The sequence below is a fragment of the Arvicola amphibius genome, chromosome 4 (genome assembly GCF_903992535.2).
Source record: "Arvicola amphibius chromosome 4, mArvAmp1.2, whole genome shotgun sequence".
In the NCBI taxonomy this organism is placed as follows: Eukaryota; Metazoa; Chordata; class Mammalia; order Rodentia; family Cricetidae; genus Arvicola; species Arvicola amphibius.
Window position 1 is genome coordinate 73,160,786 of NC_052050.1, and position 17,886 is coordinate 73,178,671.

The following is a 17,886-nucleotide window of genomic DNA, read 5'->3' on the forward strand; positions in this document are numbered from 1 at the left end:
TCAGTTTTGTGTGTAGGTGTGGGTGTGTGCCTCTGGCTTTGCATGGGGCTGGGAGATGAGCATGCGTGTGCATGCATGTTTGTGTCTGTGTGAGCCACAGGTCAGCCTTGGGCCCTGTTCCTCTGCAGGAGCTACTGACCTTGTGTTTGGAAAGAGATGCCCATGCTAGCAGCTAGAGCTCCCTGAAACTGGGCTGCTTGGCCAGTGAGTCTCAGGGATGCACCTGTCTTGGCCTTCCCAGGTTAGCTCCAAGAGAAAGGAGTATCACTATTATACCCAGCTCTTTGCAAGTGTGTGCAGGAGGAAAGGGTCATCAAATTACTCTCTTCATGCTTGCCCAACAAGCATCTTATTACTAAATTATCTGCCCAAGCCTTTTTGTTCCCCAGCTCATACTTTTACAGCTGTTTTTCCACTGTCTGTTTATAGACCCAAACTGTTTGCATCTAGATCCAGAATTTTCTTCTCGGTGTTCCTAGGGAGAAGCAGCATGGGTGACTTCAGGGAGGAAGTGGCTCATCAGAGAGGCCCGGTGGATTGTGAGCAGCAGAACCTGGGCTCAGATGTGCTTAGGTCCCTTGTCAAAGCTTGTCTATTGACAGACCATTGTGTGATGAGATAGACCTTCCTCCCTCGCAAAAGTGAAATCTAATATGGTCTCTGACATAGCATCTGAATCAGCTTCGCTGATTCCAAACTTGACCACAGAGCTTCCCTTTTTTGGCACGACTTTCCTTAGTCAGTTCCTCAGCTGTGAATTTAATTCAGGCGTAGCCACAGAACTTTGGGAATGTGTCTATTTTATTAGGATTTGGACAACTCAGAATAATGAAGTGAAACCCATGACCCCGTGGACCCATTCCACAAAGCCGGAACTTTGGAAGTCTTACACTTCTAAACTTTCCCCAGTGCAACAATCATCCCCACCCCCTTGCCGGAAGGATTTAATTTTGTAGGCATCGAGAGGGCGCCTGAGTGGGTGGAGAGAATACACTATCATGTCATTCATTTATGTCTACAATTTCTTGGCTTCTCCAAAGTGTGAGAGAAATGATTAATTTCTCGGGAAGGAAGCCAAGGAAATCATGAAAACAGCAAAAATATCTCAACTGCAGTTGTAGAGCACATAAACTTGTCAGGGAAGTGATGAGAAAACTGTTGGGTTTCCCCTCATTAGCAGTGAAATATTTTATTCATGTATGTGGGGTAAGTGTTGGGGGAGTGTTGGAGCTCAGAGAGTAGGGCTTGGGGCTTAGGTAAGCAGGGCATTAAAGAGACTATTTCAAGGTTTTGTTGAGCCTCTCAGCCAAGAGATGTTGAGCTCTTTGCCAACAATATTGATTATTTAATATGTATGGAGTGTTCCCTGGCGTGTTGCATGGTGAGGTGCTTTACAGCGTGTGACTTACTGACCTCTGAATTGTGGTATTATGGAAGCAGTTTCAAGAACCGTGTGCAGAAGAGAGGGTGTGGAAAACACAGTCTTTCAATAACAGAGGTAGTCCTACCAATGGACACATTAGAATATGTTGGTCATTCTGCTCAAGGCTGTGGGGGGAGGTCATCCCTAACTGAACTATTTAAATTGGACTATTTGGAGAGATGAGGTGAATATCTTAGTTAAGCTTACCTTATCTTGGCGCCTGTGGAGGCCTGCTGGGAACAGGACTTCTAAAAGACAATATGTCTGGAAGGCTGTGGTGCAAGGCCATGTTTGCTGGCTATAAGCGAGGTCTCCGGAACCAGAGAGAGCACACGGCTCTCCTTAAAATTGAAGGCGTTTATGCCCGAGATGAAACTGAATTCTACTTGGGCAAGAGATGCACTTTTGTGTATTAAGCAAAGAACAATACAGTGACACCTGGAGGCAAACCAAACAAAACCAGATGATCTGGGGGAAGGCAACTTGGGCCCATGGAAACAGTGGCATGGTCCATGCCAAATTCCAAAGCAACCTTCCTGCAAAGGCCATTGGACACAGAATCCATGTGATGCTGTACCCATCCCAGATTTAAACCAATGAAAAGTAAATAAATAAAAGTGGATTTGTGCTCTTGAAAAAAAATTTGATGGAGTTGAGGAATGGTTCAATAGTTATAGTTTTCCTTAGTTATGATAAAAGATAAAATAGATTTAAATATTGTAACTGTAATTCTTGCTTGATAACTGTTTTTGTTACATGTAATTTTACTATGTTAAAGTTAAAGCCTTTCTTTTTTGTTTAAACAGAAAAAGGAGAAATGTCTATGTGTTACTTTCATTATTAATAAAGAAACTGCCTTGGCCCTTTAAGAGACAGAAAATTAGGTAGGTGGAGTAGACAGAACAGAATTGTGGGAGAAAGGAAGCAGAGCTGGGGAGACGCTTCAGGCAGTCGCCATATGCAGCCTCCATGCTTCTCCTCTCCGAGATGGACGCAGGTTAAGATCTCTCCTGGTAAGCGACCACCTAGTGGTGCTATATAGATTACTAAATATGGGTTAAAGTAAGATGTGAGAATTAACCAATAAGAGGCTGAAACTAATGGCCAAGGCAGTGTTTAAAAGAATACAGTTTCCGTGTAATTATTTCGGGTAAAGCTAGCTGGGTGGCGGGACACAGCCCCATAGCTTCCTTCTACATACGACAACAAAATGCCACAACCAAAAATAAAGCTGAAGGTGAGAAGGTTCATTTGATGGATGGCTCTATATTGGCATTCATTATTTAAGGAAGTCAGGACAAGAACTTAAACAGGGCAGAAACCTGAAGGAAGGGGCTGGTGCAGAGGTTATGGAGGAATGCTACTTACTGACTTGTTCAGTACAGCTTGCTCAGCCTGCTTTCTTATAGAACCCAGGACTACCAGCCCAGGGTTGGCACCATCCACAATGGGCTGGGTTCTCTCCCATTGATCGCTAATTAAGACAATGCCTTACAGCTGGATCTTATGGAGGCATTTTCTTAATTGAGGTTCCTTCCTTTCAGATAACTCTGGTTTGTATCAAGTTGACATATAACTAGATAGGACAGTGCACTAGTGGTGTGGGACAATGGTCTGTATTCTGTCAATTTTATTTTAAATAAACACTGATTGGCCAGTAGCCAGGCAGAAAGTATAGGCAGGACAACCAGAAAGGAAGTAGAGGCGGGTCAAGAAAAACAGGGAGAATTCTGGGAAGAGGATGCAGTCCTGGCCCAACCACAGAGCAAGCAAGATGTGACTGCCTCACTAAAAAAAGTACTGAATAATAAGAAGTAATAAGAAAGAATAATGGGCTAATATATGTTATAAGAGTTAATAAGAAGCCTAAGCTAATGGGTAAATGAGTTTATAACTAATGTAGACTTCTGTGTGATTCTTTGGGACTTAACAACTGTGGGAACTGGGCAGAACAGAAAACCTCAGACAACACACTAGTTATAAAGGAAAGGTTTATTTTGGCTAACAGTGCAAGAGTACAGCTCAGCATGGTGGAGAAGACCTGGCAGCTGAAGTATAAGGCTGCTCATCACACTGTATCCACAATCAAGAAGCAGAAAGATATGAATGCTGGTGTTCCCCCTGCTGTCTCCTTTCTACTTAGTCTGGAACCCCAGCCCATGGAACAGCAACCCACATTTGTTCCTTGGATAAGCCTTTGTATATGTATTTTTAAGAAATACTCATGTAGATACATAAAGGATGTGTTCCACGATGATTCCAAATCTAATCAAATTGACAATTAAGGTTACATATTACATTAAATAACTTAAATATCTATAGGAAGAGCCAGGACTTAACCTAACTAAAGATTCTGACTCTTAAAACAAACTTCTAACCACTGTGTTTTACTGTCTCCCAAAAGCAAATCAGAGTCAAGGATTGTGAATATAGCTTGGCGCTATAGCTATTTACGATATCTAGCCAGTGTTAAGCCCTGCGTTCACTCCCAAGCAAACTATGAGTGTACCCGATTCTTGGCGCTATGGTGAAGGCTATCAAACTACTTATCTACAGCCTCAGGGGCTTTAGGAGGCAGCCAGGGAGAAGGAACGGATGTTGATCAGTTCCCACAACAGCACCAACCTGCATGAGCTGGAATCAGTTATAAAAAAAAAAAAATCAGTGCCAGGGAGTCCTGCAAGGTCTTCATTAGAAAGATGACTCCAATAAAGTATGGAAAAGGAAGATGCTTAGATGAGACATTTCATTGCGTCTAGTTTATTGTTTTCATTTTATTACACGGACCAACAAACATTTCCTGTGAAGTACCAGATTAGTCTCATATCATGTATCCTGCTTTCGTTTACATATACACTTTAAAAATATAACAAGCAATTCCTAGTGTACAGTCTACACAGATTGTATGTGGCTCACAGACTGCAATCTGCCAAACAGTGTCACAATAGACAAACCCAAAGTTCAGAGAGATGGAGTGGTCTATCTAAGATTCCAAAACTTGGGATCTCTCAAAAATAGTTTTATGGAGCTTGATGACAAAACTGATTAGCTACATGATGGATGTGTGGGGGAAGGGTAGATTCTATGTACTTTGTTGGGGAGATGCTTGTACGCAGGATGACAGAACACATGCCTGACCCTTGGGGCACCTCCAAGTCTACAGAGAGCCAAGACTTGGATGCTTAACAAGCTCCTCAACAATGCAGAACCCTCCCTACAGCAGTACATAAGTCATCACAAGAAAAGTGACATTCTAAGCGGTGAGTTCCACATAAGCATGGGGAAGAAGCAAGTTTCTTTGACAGCCCCTAACTAAGGGCAGGGGCAAATTTGATGAATGTCTGGCCAGAAGATCTGTTGTTCTCCATTTCTCCTGTCTACTGAGAAATGGCTTTGAATCTGTCCTGAGGCTGCCAGAGGCGAGACTTAGTAACACACTGACCTTTTTCATTTGGACCAGAGTCCAAACTACTTTAATCCCTTTGTTCAGTATTCTTAGGATTTGAGAGCTATTGGCTAGATGCCTGTCTCTCAAGGCACTGCCTGAAGGTCTCTTACTGGTGATTCCTTCTGCTGGGACACCGGGGGTCTGTGCTGAGTGGATTATCTAGAGGCACAAAGCTAACAGTCAGTGATAGAATGGCTAAGTTGATATGGGCTGGGTAGGGCATCAGAGCCACCAGGGTTCTAGAAAGCCTGAGACGCCAGAAGCAGCTCAGTCCATCCAACTGGATGCTTCAGCAGTCCAATCTGACAACAGAGATCTGGAAGATTCTTGGAGTGTGAGCCTCTGCCCTTCAGTCAACATTGGAGCTCAAAGAATCTGAAGTCTGATGTCAACAGCAGCAGAGATAAACACATTCATTAGTAAAGAGGCAACAGCAGGCAAGGACATGGCGGTTTTCTGCCTCACACCCATTAATATCTGGACCCTGCAGGAGGGTTGTTTCCCTCGAGAAAGGACTTTTCACCCTCTGTTATTCTTGGAAATTCTCTCATAGACCTACCAAGAAATGTGTGTGTTAGTTGATTACTGACCTGAAGATTAACCCTCATGGAATCCCCTTTCTAAACTACAGATCTGTCTCCTGGAAGACATAACTCTAGTAAGAGAAGATTGTGAGTGTTTCTCTTCAGGCATGGATAATGATGGATTATTGGGCTGGCTAGGACAGTGCAGTTCAATATGAGAAATAAAGAACCGAGAATGCAGAGTGTGGGGGCAGCTAAAGTTCACCACCCTCCTGATGTATTTAGCTAATTATTCTTTATCAATACAAACTCAGGAGTCTGCTATCAGTATAAGAACCTAAATGATCAGAGAAGCAGCGGAGAAGCCACCAGTGACCTCCTGTCCCTTTCATTCCTCCACCTAGAAAGGACCAAGACCCTCTCTAAGCCATGACCTACTACTTCCTATCTCTCTATTGGTCCTAAGTCCTCCAAAACCTCTCATTAACTTTGGTAAGCTAGTAGCTAAACTCCACCCCCTGATTCAAAGCAAACTTTATTGTCAGAGTGAGATCAAAACATCACATAACAATCCCAAATAATCTGTTAAAGACTGCAAAGGTATGCTCCCAAGAATATAACAACATAGACTCCTGACTTTCTGATGGACAGCGACTGACATGGTGTGTTAGTTTTCAGACAGCTCTACAGCCCATGACTAGTACTGAAAGAGAGTTGGAAGCAACAGAAAGTCTAGAGAATGGACTTCTTATTTTAGTCACAGAGAGCCAGCTGAGTGTTCCAGGATGTGGGCTTTCAGGTAGCAGGTATCTCAAGGCATATTCTGAAACCATGTCTCCAAGACTTTTGTATTCAAATGGCAACAGTGGCTTGGTCTTATCCATGCAATAGAAGGGGACATCATATGGGCTACTTGCTTGTGTGGTCCATAAAATTGTGATCCCATATTGTCCCTGCCCCTTTCTGTCCCAACTGGTTGTAGGGAGAATTTTCCAGAGCAAACTCAGAGAGAGGTTGTATATTAAGGATTTTAGCAGAGTCCCCATTACTAAATGTATTACCAAAATGTTAGCCACTGGACATTCAGAGGTTTTTAAATTTCAGTTCTTAAAAGCCATTACAGCTTCTTAACCTTCTTGGCCACATTTCAAGCTTTCAGGAGTTAGAGGCTACTGTATTGAACAGCATAGACCTGGAACATTCTCTTTATTTCTCAAAGTCCTCCAGGATAGCTCTGTTCTATTGTACTGGGGATTTATACAACTAAATTTTATGTCAACTTTCCAGTTAGTTTCTACCTATTTACACAAAAGTTGGGCAAGATCAATGGGAGATTTTGCTGCTCTCTAAAGCAAATATATTTGTTGGTTACTAGATCATTACTTTTTTCATTGACTTCTATAACAAAAACTCATAAAAAGCAACTGAAGGAAAGAAGAATTTCTTTTGGCTCACAGTTTGAAGGTACAACCTTTATTGCAGGAATATTAGACAACTGGTCACACTGGATCAGTGGTTAGGAAGCAGAGAGGGATGTAAGCTGGTACTCAGCTTGTTTAGTCCTTTAAAGTCAGCATAGGATCCAGCCCATAGAATACTCCACTCATAATTAGAGTTCATCTTTCTTCATCAATGAACCCAATCTAGAAGATCCCTCACATGCCTAGATGTTAGTCTCATTGGTGTTTCTGTATCCTGTGAAGTCGATACTAATATCTACTCCAATGCTTATCATATATTCAACACTACTATGGTACTATATCCACAAAGATGACAAGCTGATTTTTTCACTTGAACCATTTTAATGCAGTAGGACAGATGGTAATATTTCTCTAGATACAAATATGGGTTCTTGTCCAAAGAGACAAATTCTCCTTTACCACTTCTCCAACTGCCAACTGGATTTCAACAGCTCAGTCACTGAAGCAGTACCTAACTTTGGAGGTTCAGAGGAGGAGAGGGCCCAAGGGAAAGTAGACTTGCAGAGATGTGTACTGAACTAGGCTAACTAGCCTTAGTATGACCTTCTCAGGGCCTTTATACACTGTCCTTTTTGAAAGCATGCCTTGGTGAAATCATCCAATAACTGCTTGAAGCAGATACTCTTGACCAAGACACTGAAGTCAAGAGAAAGATGAGAATGACTTGCAAAGCAAACTAATAGCCCAAATGATGTTGAGTTATCCATCAGCTTTCTTAATGTGCCTTTACTTCGTACTACACTGCATGAACTTCACACGTCATGTTCTCTGCATATTTTTTTGCTTATCTAACTTCTTCCTTAGGCAGTATGTTCTGGGGAGGAAGAGATTATGTCTATCAAATGTTAACCAACATATTTCAGGGGTATGATATGTATTATCATGCAATGCATATTGATTCCTATCAATATGTTGACAGTCATCCAATCATTCTATTTTGCTATTTTATAATTTGGTGTAGTGATTTCTAATGTGAAACACACGAACTACAGAATGTGTAGAATTTAATAGATGCTATATGAACAGAGGTAAAAGGGCCTAATGTGTTTGAGTTTGAGTGAGGGTTGATTTAATATGCATATTTTGAAGACCCTCACTGATATCTTTTCATCATGAACATAGGTCCCCAACTGTGGTACCTGTCAGGCTGACTTTAGGTGTTATAAAAACATATATTGCCAACTGGCTGCAGCAGCTTATATCTGTAATTCCTGCACTCAGCAGGTGCTCAGACTGGGCTGCATAGTAAGGTCCAGGCCAGCCTGGACTACAGAGTGAGATCCTGTCTCAGCAATAACTCCTCTCTAGATTCCACTCCTCAGAATTAATAAAGAAGGCTGCCTGAAAATTCTCATGTTTAACAAATTCTCTAGTCATTCTGGTGTTACTAATCTAGCTACCATCCTTCTGGAACTACTGTGGAGGTATATTTTTCTCTCAGGAAAAGGAAATGCATTTTCTGTCGCTTCCCAAATACCTCCCATTAAAGAAGACCTTCTCAAACCCAGAGTCCTATCAAGTGGAGAATGTTGACCTAATTTATACTCAAGTGTCTGTGAATTATAAATTAGTAAATACCCATCTAAAAAGGGACATCTGGACCTCTGGGAGCAGAAGTAATGTGATGATTTTGACAGAATTTAGACTTCATTCCAAAATAATAAATGCAGAATTGGGAGCATCAAAAAACCAACCACTCTTCTTGTCCTACACTTGATTTAGTATGAACCTATATTGCCTGGGAAATAAGGGTTTATGGCACAAATCAGTAACATTACTCCTGCTTAAAGCACTTCCCACGATCTGTATCCACAGCTGTGTCTGTTTAAATACACATTGCTTGGCCTTAACAGCAAGTTTTTTTCTGCCTCTTGGACTTTCCTGTGATTTAAAATGTGTTATTCATAACTCTTCTATCTTCCAAGTATTTGGAAGAACAGATGTGGACCTAAAGGAATAATCAACTTCTGCTAATATTGCATAAGTATGAAGAGCTACATTTGGGTCTCTGTGCTTGAGATGTTGACTTAGCATGAATTGCCATATGGTCACCCAGCACTGGATGAGGTCTTATGCTTATTGGAAAATAGATGACTTAGCTCAACAGTTATTAATCTCCTAGACACTATAGGTGAGGAACCAAATATATAGCAAATATTTCTTGAACTCATATGTCTTATGAGCTAATTCAAAGTAAGACATACATATGAGGTAATTGAAGTTTCCAATCTGATTTGCATGATAGCTTAAGCAAATAAACCAAGATTCAGAGTCCCAGAACATCACACCGACCTAGTGGATCAGTTATGAAGAAGTGATGCCAAAGAGTATGTATTCTTTTTTATTATTGATTTTTATTGAGCTCTACATTTTTCTCTGCTCCCCTTCCTGCCTCTCCCTTCCCCTTCAACCCTCCACCAAGGTCCCCATGCTCCCATTTTACTCAGAAGATCCTGTCTTTTTCTACTACCCATGTAGATCTATGTATGTATCTCTTAGGGTCCTCATTGTTCTCTAGGTTCTCTGGAATTGTGATTTTTAGTCTTGTTTTCTTTGCTTTATGTTTAAAAACTACTTATGGATGAGTACATGCGATAATTGTCTTTCTGTGTTTATCTAACTCAAAATGATGTTTTCTAGCTCCATCCATTTGCCTGAGAAATACAAGATGTCATTATTTTTTTCTGCTGTGTAGTACTCCATTGTGTAAATGTGTCACATTTTCCTTTTCCATTCTTCAGTAGAGGGGCATTTATGTTGTTTCCAGGTTCTAGCTATGACAAACAATGCTGCTATGAACATAGTTGAACACATGTACTTGTTGTACAATTGAGCATCCTTTGGATATATACCCAAAAATGGTATTGAGGAAGGTTGTTTCCTAATTTTCTGAGAAATCACCACACTGACATCCAAAAGGGCTATACCAGTTTGCATTTCTGCCAGCAATGCAGGAGTGTTCCCTTTGCCCCACAGTCTCTCCAGCATAAGTTGTCATCAGTGTTTTTGATGGATCAGACACCTAAACATAAAGCCAGCCACACTGAACCTCATAGAAGAGAAAGTGAGAAGTATACTTGAACACATTGGCACAGAGAACCACTTCCTAAATATAACCCCAGTAGCACAAACACTGAGAAAAGCAATTAATAAATGGGACCTCCTGAAACTGAAAAGCTTCTATAAACCAAAGGACATGGTTAACAAGACAAAATGACAGCCTACAAAATGGGAAAAGATCTTCACTAACCCCACATCAGACAGAGGTCTATTCTCCAAAATATACAAAGAGCTCAAGAAATTGGTCATCAAAAGAACAAATAATCCAATAAAAAAATGGAGACCTAAACAGAACTCTCAACAGAGGAATCTAAAATGGCTGAAAGACACTTAAGGAAATGCTCAATATCCTTAGTCATCAGAGAAATATAAATCAAAACAACTCTGAGAGTATATGTTCTTATCAAGTTCCCAAGTTGATGCATATATATATATATATATATATATATATATATATATATATGCCTGATATATAACCAGGCAGAATTAGAGATCTCTGTGTCTTAAAGCACCATGGATCATATGGATCATGTAAAAGAATGAAGTTGTCATGTATACTGTTGATGTAAGTGGTTAATCCAGACATGTTGTGTATTCAGTCAATAATCTTTGGGTGTGTGGTGCCTGTTCTTGTTCCTTTACTGGTTGACAGGATTTGGAGCCATGCAGAGCCTCTGTAGCTTTGCCACACAGGGCAGGCTCACCCAGAGGACAGTCTATAAGCACAACCAAGAGACATGAAATAACATGGGAAAGCACAAGACCTTATGACAAAGTCAGTAGTGGACTCCACATGACTGAACCATAGTCAATACTGTCACAGATGTATTGAGAACTTCCTGTATTAGAAATATGCCATATACTGGAGAGATGACCTTTAGCAAACACTGAGCCCTGACTTCAAGGCTCCATTTTAAAAAAAAAATGAGAAAGTAATATATAAGTTAAAATTTGCCATTGTAGGTATTTTCAAGAATTCAGTAGTTTAATGGTACCAAGTATATCACCACCTTCTGTCTCCATCCAAAGTGTTGCGCCATTTTTTATTAGCACTCACTGCTTCCATCTGCCGTCCCTTGCAACTCTTCATTCTTTCTGTCTGCATGAGTTTGATGACTCTGGATACATTCTATATACACAGAAAAATACTGTGTCTCTCTTTCTTGTGTCTGACTTATTTAAATTATATAACATCTTCAGAGTGTACCCTGTTGACATCAGAAACACTGCACTCATCTTAAAGGGAACAAGAGATAGTTTAGTCTAGAGCTATTTTGAGTGACCTGACCCAAGAACACAGATTTAGGTTATCCAAAATTCCATGATCCAATATGGAATAGCTTTCACAGGGCTTTTATAGTTTTAAAGAACTATAAAATTGAGGCGAGTTTAAAATCCATTGGTTTGTATAAAAGAGAGGCAGGGACAATGAGCCTGGGAGAGCTAGACTATAGGCCTAAGATGTTATCTGATGGCATTCTTAACCCTGGGATCAGTGAAAGCTAGTGTTCTATTAATAGCTTCTTAGATGGTTTTCTTTATCACGAGGAGTTAGTCCAGATACAGAGTAGGGCAAGAAATAGCTGTTCTAGAAGGTGAAAACTCGCCCAAGATAAAAGTAATTAGCCTCTGAATCTACAAAACTCTAAACTTTCCACAGAGCTGAAATTCCAGTCACTCAATCAGTCTCTGCGGACTGTTCCCAGCCAGACACAGCCTCTTCTCAGGTATTTTCATTCACAACTCTTGCCGAATCCGTGGGAATTCAAATCCTTTCTCTGATTAGAGACCCCCATCGCATACATAAGACATCAGTGCCTAGCAGATACATCAAGTGTTTCAAGTCCCTGCTTCCCAGGCTGCTTGGTGTAGCCCTAAAGTGGAATTGCTGGATCAGATGGTAAATCTACAAGCAATTGAAAACCCATATTTCTCCATGACAACTGCTACTTTCCAGCCCTTAATTTTGGGGAAGGCTAGCAGGTATGGCATTCCTGTAAGGATTTTATAGGTACTTATGGCACTTTTCCTTGGTGTCACACTATAGCTCCAGGCTGCAAACCCACAACCTACCCCATCCCATCTCTCTCCATCTTCATCCTCCCATCTGCCATCCACAGAGGACATCAGAGCTTCACAATTCAGGATTCGTAGTCTAGCACTGTAAGAGGCTGTGCACTCCAGGTCAAGATGACCTATAATGTGTGCCTCTGAATCACCCTTTATTGAATATTCCATAATCCTGTTGCCACACTTGGAAGAAAAGGCTTGCGGTTTTAGGGAACTCTGGCTCTGCTGAATTTGAGCAAAGGCCTAGGGCTAAGGCAATGGAGAGTTTTAATCTGAACTTTCCTTCCTACTGGGAGGCAGCCCCAGGCACGTCATCTTATGTTCACAGTTCCCCCTACTCCCTGACTCCCTGTGAGATAACTAATACATAAGGACAAGCAAGGTCTTTTGTGGTATGTTCACTCAGCAGCAGCAGACTGGAACTGCTTTGTTCCTGCGTCTTTGTGCCAGCCTCTAGAAGCACAGCCTCCATTGCAGGAGCGTTGTTCCTCTTGGATGCTGCCTTAGGGATGCTATTGCTGTGGAGATAAACCATGACCACAGCACCTCTTACAAAGGGAAACGTTTGATTGGGTGGCTTAGAGTTTAAGAGATTCAGTCCACACTCATTGTGATGGGACACGGCATGCAGGCCTCATGGAACTGGTGAAGGAGTCAAGGTAAAGAAGGAGCTACAAGTTCTTCCTGAAGGCAGCAGGAAGTGGTCTGTAACACTGGGCATGGCTTGATCATATATGCAACCTCAAAGCCCGCCTCCGCAATGGCATCCTTCCTCCAACAGGGCCACACCTAATCCATCAAGGCCACACTTCTAAGTAATACCACTCCATATGAGCTTATGGTGCCAATTATATTCAAACTATCACTGATGTATTCGTTAATGCTTCTCAAGAACTGCTCTTGGTCTTGACATTCCCCCGCAGCTTTTACTTTTAAATGTCCAGTCTCCACAGATATTTTTTTTCCAGTTGTCAGAGAGAAGATAAAAATCAACAAGGGAGGAAGGGCAAAATATTCTCCGACACTGTTACTTCCCCTGGAATCGTGAGAATTGAGGTCAGATAATCTAAAGATTGCCTCTGTTCCCTTCTGCCACTCCTCCCGAAATACCCGTAGTGGCCTTGTCTCTATACACATGCTGTCTGTTCACACTGTCTCTGGTGCAGAGTTCAGAGAGTTAGTGTTTGTCAAAGGAAGTGCAGTCTCACAGAAAACATTGTTGAGGCACATGGAGTCTCTAGAAGGTTTGGTATGGTGTCAGAGGAGAGGGGTTTCCCCTTGCCTCCCACACGAAAGAGCTTGACATTTTCATAATCCATGACTTTCTCCTAAGTGAGTTCTTTATTGATAAATCACTGTAGGGACTCCCCTCTACTGCTGGTCTTTCCAGGGACTTCCCTCCACTGCTGGTCTCCCCAGGGACTCCCCTCCACTGCGGGTCTCCCCAGAGATAGGCAGAACCTTTTGTTCTTCCACTCCTGTTTTCTATCTCTTTCAATTCAGATCACATCCTGACACATGAGCAGCTGCCATCCCAGGTCCCACCTCAGCTGGCCTCTCATCTTTGGCCTCTCTAGGAAGGCAGGAGGAGGTTAAACTGTGTCTTTCTTAACTATGTTAAATTCAGTTTTGTGTAACAAATATTTTCCTCTTCTTGCTGGTAGAACCTGAACAGGACAAAACATGTCACATGGTGAGAGAAGGGACATGTGTAACTCTTCTAGTCTCTCTCCCTCTTCTTATAAAGCCACCAAGATTGGGATAAGGAGAATTCACTATGGATGACTCCTTCCATCCTAGTCACCCAAAGAGCATCCCTCTAAACACTATGAATGAAGTTCCTACTCTCTTAATTACTTCACAGTGGGAATAAAAACACATGAGCCCTTAGGGGACATAAGTCAAAATATATTCAGCCATGACCACAGCTGCTATTATTATTATTATTATTATTATTATTATTATTATTATTATTATTAGACTTCAGTAATCTCTAGAGATAGCTTCTAAAATTATTTGGTAAGCAACATTTTACAGACTGAGCAGATTGTATTTGTGTATTTGCGCACATGCATGTGTGTCATCACGTCCAAAGGAAATGCCATACCCCAAATTCCAAAAGGCAGAGGGACAAATGGCTGTCTGTGGTGCCTGTTAGCATCTGAGTTCTCTTCACCTCCTCCCTACCGTAAGTTCCCCCAGCTCATGGGCTTCCCTCCTCTCAGCTATTCATTCTCCTTATAAACCTGCTCTTTCACCTATGGTCGCCTGTGTCCACCAACCCCTGCTTTCCCATGATCTCTCTTTCTCTCCCTCCCTCCCTTCCTTTCTCCCTTTTCTCCCTCCCCTCTGTTCCTATTTCTTTATGGCCAGGTCCAGTCTGCCAGCCATGTTTAGTCTCCCTTCTCTCTCTGTTCTGGACTCTGGCAGATGCTTCCCGCTATTCTTCCTCACATATCTACAACACAAACCATCCCCTTAACCATACCATGAGTGGTCAAGCCTTCAGTTCTTCCCCCACCTCGCACGTGTGTGTGTATTGTGTATTGTGTGTGTGTGTGTGTGTGTGTGTGTGTGTGTGTGTAGAAACAACACTTAATGAAAAAGGCAATGGATTTGAAAGAGAACAAACAGAAGTCGGTGAGAGGGTTTGGATGGAGGAAAGAGAATGAGGAAATGATGTATTTATATTATAATCTCAAGAAATAAAAGCAATAAAATTAATTTGATAGAATTATGTCACTACTTTTTGGAGTGACATGTAGGATGATAGACAGAAATCTAAAGGTGGCTTGTAAAATGCTCACTGGCACCCCTGCAGACACCTCCAATGATACTTAGCAGGCATGGAGTTAACTCGCAGTAAGGTTGTTGCTGAAAGGATTTGGCAGGGGAGGCAGAGAACCAGCTGAACTGGCCAGCAAGAAGTTTGGAGGGCAGTAATCATCTCCTCGCTGGAGCCATTTTAAATCTGAGTAAGTGGTATAGATAGTTCATCTTGATTTCAACTTCACGGGATCTAAAATCACCTAGAAAACAAAAATCTGGGCATTTCTGTGAAGAAGTTAATAAAGTTAATAAAGTGGAGTGAGATAGGAAGACTAACCCTGAACATAGGTGGCACTATTTCATGGCCTGGAGTCTCAGAATAGGCACAAAGAAGACAGAGCTAAGGACCATGGGGACAATAATATGACCAGCTGCCTCAAGCGCCTGCCACCATGCCTTCCCTGTCAGGGTGGACCACACACCTGCTTACACTGTAAGTCAAATAAGGCCCTTCCTGCTGTAAGTTCTTTTCATTGGGTACTTGGTCACAACAAAGAGTAGCAATGCAAGTGCCATTCATAGAGAAAGCAAAGAGAAAGCAGTGTGATTGAAGGCGTCCATGTGGAAGAGATTCCAGCCATCTCTTCGGACCTTAGGCTCCAGTCAGCAAGAGTTTGGGAGCTTCCATCCTATAGCTGTGGGACACTGATTTAGTCCTCAGTTCAAAACAGCTCTGAGTGCCAGTAGGGACAGAACACAGGTGAAATGTCATACCACCCATGTGAGACCTTTAGTAGAGGACTCCAGGTCTCTTTCTGGGCTTCAAGCCTACAAGAAGTCAGACAATAATAATAAGTCAGTTTGGCTGTGAGCCTCTATTCCAGAATAACCTATCAAACCATACTAGATGGTCAGTGCACACACTATATCCTGAGTATTCTTTCCTTTCATTTGAGATCTTAGAATATCTTCCTTTAATGAAATTATAGAGCAGAGAATAAGTTGTTTTCTTTTTAAAAAATATTCTTACTTTGGTAGGAAGAATAGATGATAAATCTATGTCAGCTCCCTCCTCTATTCCTACCTCCCACCATATAGAATATTTAAATCCCTTGTTGGAGAAAAAAAATCTTTCATCCCACTTCCAAGATGCTCCTTGAGTAATTTTTTGTTCCATAGCTGTTATCTTTTGTTTGTTCTGAGTGTCTCACTCTGAATCCCACCCTAGCCTGGGAGTAGTGCAACCTACTATGCAAAGATCCTCCTGCCTCAGCACCCCAAGTGCCAAAATCACAAACTTAATGCCACTATACTGATAACTCATCTTTTATCTTGCCTATCTTGCTAGAGACCTGCTACAGGACGCAGTTCCTACCCATTAGCCTAACCAACTGCATGGCCCGCAGTGGGTACTTGTACATACTTTAAGACTGATTTCACAAGTCAAGAACAAAAATTCACTGCTAAGTAGTCAGTTAACACACTTACTGTATTCTCTATACACTCCAGTGTATGGATAACATCTGGAGTATTTGACCCTATATTTGCTAAAGAAAGATGAGTAAATAAGGCCACCGGGCATCCCTCTTTCAGGAAGAAATGACTGCAGCAACTGCTCCATGGTGTTGAAGTTTGAATGACTGTAATGTGTTCAGTTCATGGTTGGCTTGTTAGGGATTCTATGTAAGGCAGGAAATAACTCGAGAGCCTGAGACCTTGGATATGACATAAGGAGGATTGTCAATAGTCGTGTCCTTCCTCGAGGCATCAAGTTATAACTCCTGGGCTCTTAGCACAAACACCCTTCAGTAGCTTCTCATTGCCACAGAGAATTCATCCCCCATCCCAGTGAGACATACCAGACTTAGTACTCAAGAGGCCTTGTCTATGCTTCTCTCTGCCTTGCCTTGTCCAGTCCCTGCTGCTGCCTTCTGCAGGCCATGGGCGATTTCCCTCCCCTTGCTGCTTCCGTGTGCTGCACTGGTGTTCTTGGAAGTTTGGGTTCAGGCAAGGCCTGTTTGAGAGCGAACTTTGCTGCGGCCTCTTCCTCAGTCCCGTTCATGGGGCAGCACTTGCCTTTAGTCTCCACGATTCCATCAAGTGCTGCCTCAGCTCAGCCCTGCCAGGCCTCTGATATCAAACACTGAGTGTTTTCACGAATCTCAGAAGTCTCCAAATTATCTCACGTGATGCCACTAACAATCTGATGAGGTGGACCATGTCCCTATTTCAAAAGCACAGAACAAAGGCTTAAGGAGTTTCCATCATTGGCCCAGGATTTTGAAGCTAACAAGGTAGCACACGGCCTGAGGTAGTTTTAATCCAAAGCCGCAATATCAAAATTGTTCTCTCCAACATCCATACCTTCCTGCTTCATAAATTCCCCCCACAATATTGTACTCATTGTCTTTAAAGAAGCACACATCCTGTTCTATGTCTAGCAAGTCATATCTGTCTCCATCTTGTGTCTGAGCTTCACTGAGGTAGGGACGTCTTCTTCCCCTAGCATATAATTCCTGTGACTTGTACAATGTAGAACATATCTGAGGTTAATAGATTAAGACTAAGGAATGATTGACACCAGGGAGCTGGAGAGATGGTTCAGTAGTCAAGGGCACTGGATGCAATTCCGGAGGACACAGGTTTGATTCCCAACACCCACATGGGAGCTAACACCCATCTGTAACTCCCATTCCAGAGGATCGGTGATCTCTTCTGGCCCCAACAGCACTGAATGCACAAAGATATGTGTAGGCAAAATGTTCATACACATAATTAAAAGTAAATCCTTATAAAGGGGGGATGATTGACACCAGAAACAGGAGTCAAAGAAAATACAGACATAAGATAGATTTTTTTGTGTGTGCTCAGAAATGAATTTTCTCCATTAAGTTCAGGAGTGACCTCACTCAGGGCTTGTACTTCAGCTTTTGCTTCCGTTGACTGGGAAAGCAAATGGAAAGAAAGATCCCACAGAGAGCAGGAAATGAGGGAGCTGGAGAACCGAGTCTGAATCACTCAAGTGTGTGTGTGTGTGTGTGTGTGTGTGTGTGATGTGTGTGTGTTCCTGCATATGGCATATGTGCATGTGTGTGCAGTACATGCAAGAGT

At 42.0% G+C, this 17,886-nt stretch overlaps 1 protein-coding gene and 1 pseudogene across 1 annotated transcript in view; both read left to right on the top strand.

Moving 5' to 3' along the window:
• Positions 1-17,886, top strand: part of Sgcd (sarcoglycan delta) — a 370,481-nt gene that overhangs the window by 65,884 nt on the left and 286,711 nt on the right. The window lies entirely within an intron of this gene.
• LOC119812761 lies at positions 1,684-2,015 on the top strand (annotated as a pseudogene).